Consider the following 12,301-nt stretch of genomic DNA (forward strand, 5'->3'; position numbering starts at 1 on the left):
AGTTTTTGATCAAAGGCATTATCCCATCACGGAACACCACATCCCTGCGTATATAACAGCAAATAAAGCAACTACAGCAGCAACAACGATATCAGCAACGACAACAGGAGCAACATCACATTTCGAGGGCAATGCAGCTACTTCTGATTCTGATTTTTCTGCTGCCCGGCAGGACCCCACACGTCTTTGTAAATGATTGCTATGATCATGTCTGAGCTGAGGTTTGAGCGAATAAAGTTTACTTTGTCTCACCATAACTGTGTATGGGTTAGTGTCATAGGGGCTAGGCCAGGGGTCTGCAACCTTTAAGACATAAAGAGCCACTTGGACCCGTTTCCGAAGGAAAAAATAAACTGGGAGCCGCAAAACCATTGCAACATTTAAAACAAATATAACACTGCATATATTGTTTCTTACCTTATTGCTATATACAGGATCGTGCAGTCAGCTGTCAATCTGAATAAAAAAAGGACTTTTTCACTTAACAATGTAAAATATATTTTTGCAAATTAATAGCTAAATTACCTGGTTAATGGGATTTTTGCTCCTGAACCTCAGTGCACAGTGTCTGCACATCAGGGCTGTAAGACGTCACCTTCATTTTCACACAGGCTTGCAAGCTGTCATCTGTGAGGCGTGATCGATGTTTGTTTTTAATATAGTTCATGTTGGAGAAGACCTGCTCACATACATATGTGGAGCCGAAGATCGACAGGACTCCAAATGCATACTTTTTCATGTTTATATAAGTGTTGGGGATGGCATTCCATGTTTCGAATACAAGTTTGTCCTGTTTGGGAAGGTTTTCAATATCACTCCATTTATGATTCTGAGCCAGAATGGCCTTCTGACGGGCAACATCCTCAAGAGTAGCGGTCAAGCATTTGAACTTGGACACCCATATATCTTTGTCGGCTATATCGGCCAGTTCCATCTCAAGATCAGGTTGACTTACACCTGCAAATGCAGTCATATTCAATAGGGATGGATCGATCGCCAGGGGAGTGACAGGGAAGGATAATGTCGTTTTTTCCTCTCTGAACTCACAGAATCGTTTCCCAAACGAACTTTGCATTGTGGTGATTGCAGACTTGAAATATTCCAAATTTATCGTATCATGACTTTGTTTGCACTCTCTCAAAGAGGGAAAGTGAGACAGTGTACATCTCTGTAAATCTTTGACAAACACTGTCAACTTGCTCTCGAATGCCAAAACCTCCTCCAGCATGTGCAGGGCTGTGCCTCCTTTCCCCTGAAGGGTTGTATTTAGCGTGTTTAGATGTGCTGTCATGTCTACCATAAAATGTAATTTTTCCAGCCACTCTGGCTGTTCCAGCTCAGCAAAGGTGAGCTCTTTGCTGCCCAGGAAGGTTTTTACTTCTTCCAAACATGTGACAAAGCAACGGCAACGTTATTGCCTGTCACCGGGCGGGCAGTGTGGAGCGGAGCGGCGACCTGTCAGCAGCGGCAACGCCAGAGCAGGTGTCACAGTGCGCCTCCTCCCCTCGCTAGCATCCGCCCCGGAGCCGCGGTCAAGGTTCAAAAGAGCCGCATGCGGCTCCGGAGCCGCAGGTTGCCGACCCCTGGGCTAGGCGAATACTACTCATTAATGAACTCGCACTCCTTTATGACCGACATTGTACTAATTTTGGTTGATCGAGTAGAACCAGGCACGTGCCATGTCCAGGCGAATGATTATAAACAATAGTGTCCTTAAATATAATGATAAAATTAACGTTAACACTGGATTCAACGTGCACCTCTTAACAACTGCCTCGCATTTACGACAAATGATTGCATTTGCACATAACATACATTCAAGCACAGTAAAATGCTAATACAATTGTTATTCTAGGAATTTTAATGCGATTCTTAGCCTGCACCTCCCACAATTCGCATATCCGATCCCCGGTTCGATTGAACGAACACTTTACATACATATGAGCAAAGTGCAAATATAATACTTCTAATGAGATGTGAATACCGTATCCATAAATTGCCTAAATATGAAAATGCGTCGTTAAACCCGCCACCACCCAACACACCTAATTAGTAAGGGTTGTCACGTCCAGCACAATGGTGTGTTTGAGAGCCAAGCCACAACATATACAATCTGAGTACAACGTTTCGCCAGTAATTACAACAATCTTCATTAGGCGACGGCCAGTTTTGTGGAGACGTCCTCCTGCTTCGTTCCGTAAATAGAGAGGTAGATGTGATGACAAAACGTGTGTGCTCTTCTTGCGCGAAGTGGGGTAGGGGGGGTGTTAATGGATACATATATATATGGCTATGGGTACCCATTGCCGTTTGGGTTATTTATATGGGAATCAACGTACATTAGGCATGCGAATTAAGTGAACCCATTGACCTTGTACTTCCTGTCGATTGTGTGTACTAAAATAGCCTGCTAACGGTAATCCTAATTGAAGAATAGTGACCGGAATAGACATGCTTTAGTAACGAATTGTCATGTTCTGTTTAAGTGACAAACCTTACTATTTTGATGTGTCGGGTGGTGGCGGGTTTAACAAAATATATTTTTTACTTACGCAATTTAACCCCAAAAACCTGTTCGATTGAACATACACTATACATATTTATGAGCAGAGTGCTATTCTAATACTTACAATGAGATTTTACTACCGTACCTCCGTTAATGGTGTAATACATTATTAAACCAGTTTATTGTAGTTTAATGTTTAGTGTTATCGTTTATAATAGTACAGTTGACATGTTATATAGTACAGTGGATCTCCAGTATTAGGGACCAGAATGCTGCGAAACGATTTATAACGGGGGCCATTCGCCTCTAGGAACATGTTTATGGGGAGACAGCCAAGATGCTGCTCGTTAAGGGCAGACTTGTGTGACGGAGATTAGCGACTACTACTGAATAATTAGCTCACACTCATGTATGATAGAATTTGTCATAATTTTGGTTGATTACGGAGAACAAGACACCTGCTAAGTTGACGAATTCTTAGTACATATATTGTACTTACCCATATTGCTAAAATATCGTTAACACTAGTGTAATAAACCTCCTTGAGACGGCTTCCGGAATCAGTCCTTTTCATTTTCAACTTCCACAGTTACACTTTACACACACTCCCCGTTGCTGGCAGACAACGGAGAGAGTGCAGACTTCTCGCAAAGTCCCCACCGCGCACGTGGCACCCAGAGCCCCGTACGCGCGTGACTCTTGCTCTTGTCGTCCCCAAGTCTGCTCACGACTGTCCTCTCTCCCTCTCTCTTAATCCCTTCGTCACGTGGTACCCCCCAGCCAATCATCTATAGACAGCGTTGACCGTTCCCGATGGTTCCCTGTCAATCCCTGGACCACGCCTCTGATCCGGCTCCCCATTAGCTGAGGCCCCGATTGGCCAGGCCAATGACCCCTGCTAACACGCCGCGATCACGCCAAGGCCATGCTCCCTGGCTCATCCCTTATTGGCTACAAAGCAGGACCGGCAAGCCAATCCCCACGTGAACCCTCTATGGCTGTTATTACACTAGAATAAGCTTGCAGTTCTTAGCCATCTCATCTCGTTGCTTCAAAGATGCTCGAAGTTGAGTGTCCTGATGTGGTCTGACGCATTTACTGTGATTAAATTGAAGAATTTAAAGCGGTCCACAACCCTGAATTGTGCAGCTTGGAATAATGGAGGAATTCGCATTTATTTTGTTGGTTTTTGGAACCGAGGCCATAATTAGGAGGTACATCACAAGCGAAAGCGATAGTATTTGCCAAGAATATCTTCATTAATCGAGAACGAAAGTAGGAAGTTCAAATGGTGTCATATACCGCCTAATTTTTGAGTTGGATATTTGGGGCTGTATAATGTGTAAAGTTGAACGTGTTAGGTGTTGTCTTCTTCTAACAGCTACTAACGTGCGTGTGGTCTGTTTTTAGGATTTGTCCATTGTTGTTGAACTTGCTGTCGTGCGCATTTCTTGTTGAGTTCTGCCACTTTAGTGTTGCAGTTTGTTAAATAATCCGCCACGTGAGCGTGATGTTTTGCTTAGTGGGAATTTCGCTTTGTTACAATTTGTGATTGTTATAAAAATTGTAACGATTCATAAGCTCATGAGCTTATAATGTGTTTGTGCGTTAATTTATGAATATAAAACTGTCTATTGTTATTCGATACCATTGAGATGTAACATTCATCCAGCAGTGAAAATCGTGATTCTATAACGACCGTAGTGTAATTGTAATGATTTTAATCCGATCCTTGCACGTACACTATACATACATATGAGCAAAGTGCTATTCTAATAAGACCACACTGTGATTCTACTGCTTATAATGAGATTCTAATACCTTACCTCCGTTTAGATCGTTCTAAATTAAAACACTAGTTTATAGTCTTTTTATGTTTAGTATTATCGTTTATAGTGTTACAGTTTACATGTTATAGAGTACAGTGTATCCCCGGCATACTTCGGGATTAAGGACTGGTAGGTTGAGAAACGATTAACTACGGGGACCTTTCCCCTCAAGGAACACGTGTTAATCGGGTAGACAGCCAAGATGCTGCCGTTTAAGGGCACACTTGTGTGATAGAGATCCTCCTCCTGAAATAATCTTAACATGTTTTTGCTAGGAACATTATAAAATAAAGAACGGACAAACATGAGTTAATAATACGTTTTTATTCATCTGCAATCATTTTTACGTCAAAACTCGAATGGAATATTTATTATGTCCTATGTTCACACATTTCCAGTACAATGCAAACCATTTCCGTTCCAGGAATACCAAAGCGTTAAAGTATCATTCCCCATGATTTCCTTATTAGTTCATCACGTTTGTTCACCTGTGCGTCTATGTTGAAGTCAAGGCCATATATCCAACGAACGCGTCATCAATGTACATCCTGAAATCGACTATCTAAAGTCGATTATTACCAACCAAAAAAAACTTTATACTTGAAAAAAAACCTTTTAAAATGTTGAGTAAAGCTCTAACTACAGACGCATTCCAACTTTAGCTCAACAGGAACACTTAACGACTACAATTGAACCCTCTCACAACCAGTGCTCATCACACCACTTCGGCAAGTAATCCGATAACATTACAAACCACCACTGTGCACGTAATTAAACTCACAAAAACTGTAAAACAAAAATGGTCAAAATTATATACAAAAGTACTCGATACGGCTTAATAGGTATAGCCACATGACATAATATTTTTTCAGTCACTCCGAGCTCTCTGGCTGACTCTCGAGCCACTCCATTACATCCAGCCATCTCTCGGGATCCAACTGCATGGGATCGAAGGTGGAAACTTCTTCAGGACTCATTGCAGCACCTTGAATTTCAGCTTTTGATTTCAGTTTTCTATCATTGTGGACCTTCTGATGCCTGTTCCTGGTTGATGAGTCTGCAAATGTCATCCCACACACAGGGCACAGGAATGGCTTCTCGCCCGTGTGTGTTCTCTGATGACTATGAAGATTTGATGACTTTGAAAATGTCTTCCCACACACAGGGCACAGGAATGGCTTCTCGCCCGTGTGTGTTCTCTGATGACTATGAAGAGTTGATGAGTCTGCAAATGTCTTCCCACACACAGGGCACAGGAATGGCTTCTCGCCCGTGTGTGTTCTCTGATGACTATGAAGATTTGATGACTTTGAAAATGTCTTCCCACACACAGGGCACACGAATGGCTTCTCGCCCGTGTGTGTTTTCTGATGTTCTTGAAGAGCTGATGACCGTGCAAATGCCTTTCCACACAGAGAGCACAGGAATGGCTTCTCGCCCGTGTGTGTTCTCTGATGACTCTGAAGAGTTGATGAGTCTGCAAATGTCTTCCCACACACATGGCACAGGAATGGCTTCTCGCCCGTGTGTGTTCTCTGGTGCCTCTTAAGATGTGATGACCGTGAAAAGAACTTCTCACACACAGAGCAATTGAATGGCTTCTTGCCTCCGTGTACGTGGGGCTTTGGAGAGCGTCTCTTGTCCATATGAGCGTAGTAACAGTAGCGGTGTTATCGGCCGCAAGTATGTTTAGCGTTGAGTTTTGGATTTTGTTAACTGCTAAAACAAGAACGACACTCGCGTCTAACCGAGGCACAAAAAATCCCGTAAATTTGACGACGAACACGTTTAAGAGTTTATCCGCGAAAATAGACACTTACTTGGAGATTCACGGTATATCGATGTCTGGAACACGTCTGAAGATGTCGCCACGAACTCTCCCGACGCAAAGTCGCCTAACTGTCGACACAGCAATTGTGCTCGCCAGGCTGCGTTGTCTCGCGGTTGAAGGTCGATCAGCAGAGCGACGAGTCGAGCGTCCAACCTCATCAAGTTCCCTCTCGAAATGGCATTGAGCTCTGCTTCTGAGCTGCCTTATAACTCCCCCCCTAAGATCCAATCCTTTGTCTTTCAGGATATTTGCATTCGATTGTTAATTTTGGAAGGCACAATCCGCATGTCTATTAACATACCGAAGCGTAATGTGCCAATTGTGCTTCATGCATGAATATGTAAGTGCATCGCAGTGTGTAATTGTGCGCTTATTTTGAATAAATGGAAAAACTTCGTCCTCGATTTAAAGTGAATGCAGAGAAATTAGCATGTAACTTTAGAAAATAAAGAAAGCGGCCTTCTCCACGAGGGAGTGAAACCCAATAGGTAATATTCTTTTACAGCGTTACAATGGATAGGTTGTAGTTCATAGGTTATATTATGTTTCACTATGATAGAGCTTAACATGTGTGTTTGTTTAAGAATTCGTCACGTGAGCGTGGTGTTTTGCTTGTGGGAATTTCGCTTTGTCACAATTTGTCATTGTTATAATAATTGTAACGATTCATAATCTCATGAGTTTATAATGGGTTTGTGCGTGTATTTATATTCAATGACATCTAGCAGTGAAAATCGTGATTGTAACATGACCATGTTGTAATTGTAATAATTTTATCCGATCCTTGCACGTACACTATACATACATATTAGCAGAGTGCGATTCTTATACGACCACACTGTAATTCTAATGCGTCTAATGATATTATAATACCTTACCTCCGTTTATATGGTTATAAATTATAACACTAGTTTATAATCGTTTAATGTTTAGTGTTATCGTTTATAGTATAACAGTTTACATGTTATAGTGTACAGTTTATCCACGACATACTTCGGGATTAGGGACTGTTACGTTGATGAACGATTAACTACGGGGACCTTTCCCCTCAAGGAACACGTGTTAATCGGGTAGACAGCCAAGATGCTGCCTTTTAAGGGCACACTTGTGTGACGGAGATCCTCCACCTGAAACTCGCTTAACATGTTTTTGCTAGGAACATTATAAAATAAAGACCGGACAAACATTTGTTAAAAATACGTTTTTATTCATCTGCAATCATTTTTACGTCAAAACTCGAAGGGAATATTTATTATGTCCTATGTTCACACATTTCCAGTACAATGCAAACCATTTCCGTTCCAGGAATACCAAAGCGTTAAAGTTTCATTCCCCATGATTTCCTTATTAGTTCACCACATGTGTTTACTGTGCGTCTATGTCGAAGTCAAGGCCATATATCCAACGAACGCGTCAATGTACATCCTGAAATCGGCTATCTAAAGTCGATTAATACCAATCAAAAAAAGCTATATACTTGAAAAAAAACCGTTTAAAATGTTGAGTAAAGATGTACCTACAGACGCATTCCAACTTTAGCTCAACAGAAACACTTAACGACCAGTGCTCATCACACCACTTCGGCAAGTAATCCGATAACATTACAAACCACCACTGGGCACGTCAATAAACTCTCACAAAAACTGTAAAACTGAAATGGTCAAAATTACACACAAAAGTTATCGATACGGCTTAAAAGGTATAACCGCATGCAACATTATATTTCACCCCGAGCTCTCGGTTTGATCCTCGAGCCACTCCATTATATCCAGCCATCTCTCGGGATCCAACTGCATGGGATCGAAGGTGGAATCTTCTTCAGAATTCATTGCAGCACCTTGAATTTCACCTTTTGATTTCAGCTTCCTATTATTGTGGACCTTCTGATGCCTGTTAAGAGTTGATGACTGTGCAAATGCCTTCCCACACACAGAGCACGGGAATTTCTTCTCGCCCGCGTGTGCGTTTTCTCATGAGCTTGAAGATGTGATGACCGTGCAAATGACTTCCCACACACAGAGCACAGGAATGGCTTCTCGCCCGTGTGTGTTTTCTGGTGACGCTGAAGAGTTGATGCCTGTGCAAATGCCTCCCCACACACAGAGCACAAGAACGGCTTCTCGCCCGTGTGTGTTTTCTTATGATCTTGAAGAGTTGATGACTGTGCAAATGCTATCCCACACACAGAACACAGGAATGGCTTCTCGCCCGTGTGTGTTCTCTTATGGTTTTGAAGAGTTGACGAGTGTGCAAATGTCTTCCCACACACAGAACACAGGAATAGCTTCTCGCCCGTGTGTGTTCTCTGATGACTCTGAAGATGTGATGACTTTGCAAATGCCTTCCCACACACAGAGCACAGGAACGGCTTCTCGCCCGTGTGTCTTCTCTGATGGTCTTGAAGAGTTGACGAGTGTGCAAATGCATTCCCACACACAGAGCACAGGAACGGCTTCTCGCCCGTGTGTGTTCTCTGATGACTCTGAAGATGTGATGACAGTGCAAATGTCTTCCCACACACAGGGCACAGGAATAGCTTCTCGACCGTGTGTGTTCTCTGATGACTCTGAAGATGTGATGACTGTGCAAATGTTTTCCCACACACAGGGCACAGGAACAGCTTCTCGCCCGTGTGTGTTCTCTGGTGTCTCTGAAGATGTGATGGTCGTGAAAAGGACTTCCCACACACAGAGCAATTGAATGGCTTCTTGCCTCCGTGTGCGTGGGGCTGTGGAGAGCGTATCTGCTCCATGTGAGCGTAGTAACAGCAGCTGTGTTATCGAGTCAAAAGTACGCTATCGGCCGCAAGGATGTTTAGCGTTGAGTTTTGGATTTTGTTAACTGATAAAATAAGAACGACACTCGCGTCTAACCCGAGAGGCAAAAAATCCCGTAAATGTGACGACACGTTTAAGAGTTTATCCGCGAAAATAGACACTTACTTTGAGATTCACGGTATATGAAGATGTCGCCACGAACTCTCCCGACGCAAAGTCGCGTAACTGTCGACACAGCAATTGTGCTCGCCAGGCTGCGTTGTTTCGCGGTTGAAGGTCGATCAGCAGAGCGACGAGTCGAGCGTCCAACCTTATCAAGTTCCCTCTCGAAATGGCATTGAGCTCTGCTTCTGAGCTGCCTTATAACTCACGCTAGGATCCAATCCTTTGTCTTTCAGGATATTTGCATTCGATTGTTAATTTTGGAAGGCACAATCCGCATGTCTATTAACATACCGAAGCGTAATGTGCCAATTGTGCTTCATGCATGAATATGTAAGTGCATCTCAGTGTGTAATTGTGCGCTTATTTTGAATAAATGGAAAAACTTCGTCCTCGATTTAAAGTGAATGCAGAGAAATTAGCATGTTACTTTAGAAAAGGAAGAAAGCGGCCTTCTCCACGAGGGAGTGAAACCCAATAGGTAATATTCTTTTACAGCGTTACAATGGATAGGTTGTAGTTCATAGGTTATAATATTATGTTTCACTATGATAGAGCCTAACATGTGAGAGTCTACAATATCAGAGTTGATCAAATGCGACGATCAAGGGCGTCAATCGGGTGAGTTTGATCAGAGGCGTTTTATCAAAGGCGTCATCCCATCACGGAACACCACCTCCCTGCGTATATCACAGCAACAGAAGCAACAACAGCAGCAACAACATCAGCGACAACAACAGCAGCAACATCACATTTCGAGGGCGACGCAGCTACTTCCGATTCTGCCGCCCAGCTGTTTGTAGTCGGGACCTGCTCTCGCAGGACCCCACACGTCTTTGGAAATGATTGCGATGATCATGTCTGAGCTGAGAATTAAGTCACTCAAAATTACTTTGTTTAACCATAACTTTAGGTAGGTTAGTGTCATCGGGGCTGTGTGAATACTACTCATGAATGAAATCACACTCTTGTATGACCGACATTGTACTAATTTTGGTTGATCGAGTAGAACAAGGCACGTGCCATGTCCAGACGAATTCTTATCAACAACAGTGTCCTTAAATATGATGCTAAAATAAATGTTAACACTGGATTAAGCGTGCACCTCTTAACCCCTCCCTCGCATTTACGACTAACAATTTGCATTTGTACACAACACACATTCAAGTACAGTAATTTGCTAATACGACCAAATTGTCATTCTAAAATTTGAATGCGATTCTTACCCTCGACCCCCCACAGTTCACATATCCGACCGTCGGTTCGATTGAACGGACAATTAACCATCATGTGTAGAGTTCCATTATAATACTTCTAATGAAATTAAAATACCGTTCCTCCGTTTATGGTGGTATAAATTATAAAACCAGTTGGTAGGTGATAATTGGTTCTTTACCCTTCTATCTGGCAACAAAACTGACACCTTTTTACAAGGAGTCATGTTTGCATAGACCGCAATACCTGCAGTCATAATACAAACAAAAGAACATAACTCTGATAATGTGCACTGTCCTTGAAGTTGATTGGTCCACACCCGAGACAGCTTTCCTTAGAGCCTAGTCTCATATGGGTTGGACCAGATGACGCCAAAAGGCGCCTTTTTAGAACCAATTATCATATTTTTACTGGCAAATGAGGTTCCCATACAGTTGGTAGGTGTTTTTGTCGTTTAATGTTTAGTGTTATTGTTTATAGTGTTATCAGTTTACATGTTTTAAGTACAGGTGATTCCCGGTATACTTCGGTATTCTGGACCTGAATGTTGCGACACGATTCATAACGAGGACCTTTCCCCACCAGAGCGCAATCCGCTAATGAAAATAACACGGGGCGGCGGGAACACGTGCTTCCATGGGCAGTGGGGGACAGGGCATGGTTGTATTGCCTCCAGGTGCCAACGGGTATGTCCCCCAAGTTGCTCCGCCCATGGCGGGGTCAGGTAGAGGTCATAGAGGTGGGTGATGTAAAGACAGTGCATCAACTAAGGGACAAGTGGTGACAACATGATAGAGTTCGAGAAGGGAAGGCGGGACCATGTGTGGGCGGAGGTTCACGCCGAGAATAAGAGAGGGGGAGGAACGAGGTTCGGGGCTGTGTTGGCAGGGATTCGTGTCGAGGCTGGTTGCCGTCTCGTCGTAGTTGCTATATCGTGACGCCAGGGTCCTAAGCCGCGTTAATGGCTAAATAAAAGAACCTTCTGCAGTGTGAGTCCGGAGTCATTACAATAGTAACGATTCATTATTTCACGGGCTAATATTGGGTTTGTGCGAATATTTAACATTCACACTGAAAATTGCTATTTGATGCCATTGAGATGGAAAATTAATCCAATAGTGGACAGCTTGATCCTAATCCCACCAAAGTGTTATTCAAATAATTTTAATCCCATCCTGATCCTGCACCTTCCATTTCACATATTCCACCCTTGGTTCGCACGTCCGTATTACATACATACATTTTACATACAGACATATGACATACAGACATGTTACATACTCACGAGCATAGTGTGATTCTTAGAGGACCACGGTGTGAAGCTAAGAATATCAAATGAGATTCGAATATCACTGTAACACTAGTTTATGATAGTATTTTATAGCGTTATAATGTATCGCTCTTAGCTTATATTGTTAGAGTTCACAACATTATAGTTTACTATAACACTAGTTTGTAGTGTTATTTTAAAGCGTTACAATGTATAGCTCATAGTTTGAAGGTTATATTGTTAGAGTTTATAATGTTAGGGTATACAATGTGAGTTTACAATTTGAGAGTTTGTGGACGTGCCCTGTACTCGTGGGACCCGACCGGGATTTGTAAATAATTGCTATGATCATGTCTGAGCTGGGATGAGCGACTAATGTTTACTTTGTTTAATCATAACTGTGTGTAGGTTAGTGCCATCGGGGCTTAGTGAATACTACTCATGAATGAACTCATACTTCTTTCGGATAGAAATTTGAAATCGTGTTGGTAGAACAAGTCGACTGCCTTTTCTAGACGAATTGTCATCTTCAAGTGCATTCGTAAATAACTGCTAAAATACACAGCATAGGGAAGGCTGCCCTGTTGGGGAGATGTAGTTTGGGTAAAGCGCTGTGACCGGGTGATGACACGGATTCTGAAACAATGGAGTTAAACACTCGCTGCTTGGCCCCGTCGACAGCAGCGAAGGCTGTCATATACCGCCCCATTT

The sequence above is a fragment of the Lampetra planeri genome, chromosome 74 (genome assembly GCF_965212315.1).
Source record: "Lampetra planeri chromosome 74, kcLamPlan1.2.h2, whole genome shotgun sequence".
Taxonomy (NCBI): Eukaryota; Metazoa; Chordata; class Hyperoartia; order Petromyzontiformes; family Petromyzontidae; genus Lampetra; species Lampetra planeri.